Source organism: Oxyura jamaicensis, chromosome 19 (assembly GCF_011077185.1).
Source record: "Oxyura jamaicensis isolate SHBP4307 breed ruddy duck chromosome 19, BPBGC_Ojam_1.0, whole genome shotgun sequence".
Taxonomy (NCBI): Eukaryota; Metazoa; Chordata; class Aves; order Anseriformes; family Anatidae; genus Oxyura; species Oxyura jamaicensis.
This window is the reverse complement of record NC_048911.1, coordinates 855,078-859,844: the sequence shown is the minus strand read 5'-3', so window position 1 is coordinate 859,844 and position 4,767 is coordinate 855,078.

The following is a 4,767-nucleotide window of genomic DNA, read 5'->3' as shown; positions in this document are numbered from 1 at the left end:
CTCAGAGCTCACTCTCAGAGCCCGTGTCCATAAATCAAATGAGTGCTGAGCAAAGCAAGCATGATGAACATCTTTCCTTCTTCCTCTAGGGGCTGAGTATCAGGAACACTGCCTCTAGCCTGCAGGCTGGGGGAACTGAGAAACGAGCAGGCAGCACTGCTCCAGGCATCCTGGAGCCAGGGGTCCTAATGCTCCTCCCGTGCAGCCGCCCGTCACGCTGCAGAAGGAGCCCTCCGCTTCTGTCTGTCCTGGCCTCACCCAGCGTGGAGACACTTCTGACAACAGCAGGTTGTGGATGAGCCACCAATGTAATTCCCAGATACTCCTGTCTTTGTTTTCTGTGTCTCTGGGTACCATCATAACTGAAGTCGTTCTCCAACCGCAACACACCACTGTGCTGTGAGCCTCCTCCAGCTCCTCACACCTTGTGCTCTCAGTGTCTCATCACGTAGAAGGTCTCTGAGTGCCATAGCTTCTCTTGCTTCTGATCTCCCACCCTCCTTTTGAAAGAGAAGGACTGGAGTGCCCACAGCATCCAGAAGCATGCATACTTTCTATGTTAAAGGGTGGCATCACCTCCTCTTTGTGGTCACTTCCATCCTGCACACTAATGTGTTGCACATTCTGGATCCTGCAGTTTTGGGTGAGCTCCAGTGTGAGTACAGGCACACCCCAAAGAGCTAAGAATAAGCGCCTATTTATGAGTGCTGACCAGCACTAAAGCCATTGGCCATTTCACTGCTTGGCTCCAAAACTCCTCAGCGAGCTGTTCTGTGTGCCCTGAAAGTCTTGCCTGTACCAGTGCCCCTCCCTGACACCCACGCCCTCTCCTGGGGCATGGCTCCACGCATTAAGCAGCAGTCCTTCTCTGTCCGTGGCTCTGCCAGCCTGATCAAGGCCATGTTATGAGATGATTTTCCCTGATCTTCCTTTATCAGGAACCCATAGGATCAAAGAATATCTTAGTCTGGAATAAACATCCAACATCTACACTCCAGCTGTACTCAGAGCAGGGCTAACTCCAAAGCCAAACCTGTTTGCTCAGGGCCTGGTCCATGAGCAACCTGATCTGGTCCCCATGCCAGGGCTACACAACATGCTTTTTTCCTTGTGTCCAGTGGTACCTTCCGGGCTTTCAATTTCTGCTTGTTGCCCATTTTCTTTATTATTCATATATGAGAAGAGTTTAGCTCCATCTTCTCTACAGCTTCTCTGGAGATTGGGGAAGACGTGATCAGATTCCCCTTTTGACCTCTCTTGTCCATGCGGAAGGACCACAGCTCCCTCAGCCTGTGCTCATGCAGCTTCCACCCAGATGCTGACGATGCTCTGCTAACTCTGCAGTTGGCTCTCTGACTGCACAGTCATACTGCTGATTCACGGTCAGCTTGTCCAGCCGGTCCCCAGGCCCTTTGCTGCAAACCTAAGGCACCCAGCCAGCTGTCCCCGGCCTGTGCTGACACACGTGGCTGTTCCTCCCCTGGTGCACCACATGGTATATGTGTCTGCTGAACCTCATGGAGATCCTGCTGGCCCATCCATCCAGCTTGCTGAGGTCCCTCAGACTGGATTATCCATGATTGCTTCCTTCTAGTGCATTTTACGGAATCAAAGAGCTGCCGGCCTATTCCCAGTATGATTGCTGCTGCTGTTTTTGCAGACCGATCCATTTGCTGTACTCCAGACTTCTGGAAAGCAGTAGCTTTAATGTTAAATTGCCTGCTTCAGTTGACAGAGCAGCTGCTACATTCTTTGTCTCCCTGAGCACTCTCAGCTCTACCATGTGGATCTGGCGTTTTCTTTTTTAACATATCATTTTGTTCCAGCACTTTGTCGTCTGCTAGCTCAGTGCTAAGACATATGTCTTCTTTGCAAACATCTGGGATGGGTTAAGAATGTATTCCTGCCTGTTCATGGGGTGGATCATGGAAGCACTCTTTACCAGCCTCAGTGCATAGTTGCCCAAGTAATGCTACACTGACAGCAGGAAATAGTAGTGTGTCCAAGTGTCCCTTCTGCCCTAAAGCAAACCTGGGGGTGTTCATATGCCCTATGCTAGTGCTGAAGCTATCAGCAGGGTTCTCTAGTGGAACAAGGAAGGAGGCAGAGGCAGATTCCACCTATCTCTGGAGATGGTGACTTCATCTCTGTCCTGGTATGTGTTCAGCACTCCTCAGGTTAAATCCCTCCTCCTGTCTTGGAACCCTGGGGGCTCTGGTTCCTCACCAGTGCAGCCTGCCTAGAAGTGCTGGAATTTTCCAGTGACTGAAATGAGGGTATCGACCCTCCTGCAGGCCCAAGTGATGGCCCTGCCCCAAGGAGGTATCTCAGGCCCATACTAGGTCCAGGAGGCTTGTGGTGCCCCCTTGGAGGCACTGAGGTCTCCCCTTGACTACTGGTGCCTTTCCCCACACCTCTAGTCCCTAGGTTGAGGACTTCAGTTACATATCGGAACAAAGTGAAGATGCTTCTGAATTTCCACTGATATATATTTTTACTCTTTGCCTGCCCATGGTTTCACAGCCTTTTCCCTCCTGACAGACTTAAAGTGATGTTTGTTCCTGCCCCTTTTCTTTGCTCCATTTTTGTGAATCCTTAGTAGTTGTACAGATTCTGAGGCAGCCTCTGCATTCAGCTGGGTGACTTTAATTCCTTTTGGGCTTAGGGCATTTTTATGTTTCCTAATTCTCTTCAAAATTCCCCGTCTCCAGCTAGGAATGAACCTTCTCATTTTTCCCAAAGTTTCTCCACAAAACATTGACATTATGTTGGAGTCTCTCTTACTGGCAGCTCGTTTTAGTTGCTATAGCACTTTGTCTGTAGTTACTTGAATGTCATTCCTTGAACAAATGCCCCGCAGTTAAGAATCAGCACTTGGATGGTCTTCCCTTGGTTTCTGTAGGTGATGGATTGGGAACAATGTCCCAGCCGCTGCCAGGCATTCAGGTGTTTAACTCCTCATCAGACTGGGGGGAGGCAAGCACCCAAGTGTCTCGGAGACCCTCACTCCTCTGGAGCAGCTCACAGCGGTGAACTCATCCAAGAGGAAGCCCCAAAAGAGTGTGGATCCTATGGGTAAGGACATGACCTCTGTGCTAACTTGATGTGAACTCCAAAAACTTGACCAACACTCCTCTCCAATCTCAGAACCATATTTCAAGGATATTTTTATATCTGCCTCCAATGGCTCTGTCCCAACCTAAAGATGCTGGCACAAAGTCTCCGCCACCTGTCTTATTCACCTCATAAGTCTGGGCTTCCTTCTGCAATGCTGGTTGTCAGTCACCTTCCTGCACCTGGGCACGGTCCTGGGGTGTAACAGTGTCCTTAAGTCTGGGAGCTCTTCTCCCTCATTTCTCCTCTCAAAACTCAACCCACTACCCAATGATCACTTTCACATCATGAACCAAAAAGGAGGGAGCAACCTCATGGAGCTGCTATGATGGCAGTGAGATGTGCACAGCCCCTGGTAGACCACTGCCTCAAGAGCCCTCCTTTTACTGCATGGTCTATGCTACAGCCTGGTGTTTGCCTTTCCCTTGCATGAATGGTTACAGCTCTTTTCCATACCCTTGTTCAAAGTCTTTTTATTTAACCCTCCATTCGCACTGTCCAACCTCGTCTCACAAACACTCTCAGAAGGTGCCTGGCTGTGATTTGTGCTCCCCTTCCCCAGGACTTCACCTTTCAAGATGCCAACCAGCACACGTAAGAGGTGCAGTCTCTTCTGCTTCCCTTGCTCCCCAAGGAGGTCTCGTCTCTCTGATGATCAGGCTGGTCCCTCACTGAGAGCCAGGCATGGGCTAAGTACAACACTTCCAAATCGTGAAGCTGATTTTGAGCTCTCTGACAGCTAGCAAGGATGAGAAAAATGTTTGAAAAAAGGAAAACATATTTATTCTGATGCTTACATAACACAGAAACAGCTGAACGGATTTTGTTCAAATCATCCCCAAATAATTCTTCGTTTTTTTGGGCTGAGATCAAGCATGAACAAATTCAATCCAAAAGGATATTTTTTGAGCGATGTATAAACAACTGAAAATAGGGGTTTCGACTGGAATGTGTGTCTCAGCCGTAACTCGAGTGTTGCAAGAGCCGTTCGTGTGTGTTTCTCCGGGGAGTGTGGTTTGGCGGCAGCGTGCGGGCTTTAGCTCTCCGTCTCTCATCCTCTGTTATTGGAGAGGGCTCCTTTACTCTAAACTTAGAAGTATCTTATGGGATCTGTTCCACTCGTGATGGGGCCTCACTGGCAAGCAACCCCAGTGTGTAATTGTCCCGTCTGGTAGAAATGTTCCCTATGTTTGACTTCAGCCTAGCCCTTGATCTATGCCAGCACGTTGCTGCGATACTGTCTGCAGCCACTCCCGTCATCAGCACCCGGCCGCATCCTCGCCCTTCTCCTTTTTTGCACGCCGACTTCAGATCTCCCTTCATCCTCTCCCCTCATCGGCCGGCATCCAGGCCCTGGCTCATCCTGCTCCCACAGACCTTGCTGCTCCACAGTGACGCTGAAGCAGGCGGACGGGACATGTTAGGGGGCAGGAGCCTCCCTTGGAACATCGTTATGGGGAAGGCTGTTGGTATCGTGGACAGGGCTGATGAGGGGCAGGGTGGGTGAGGGCTGAAGCTGCAGTCCCCTCCAAAATCTCCACCACGGTTGGCCATGTTCAGCCAGCCTGGATAGCCTCTGACAGCCAGGAACTGTGAGCAGTGTCCAGTGCTGGGCTTCCCAGTAGGAGAGAGACCTGGAGCTACTGGAGGGAG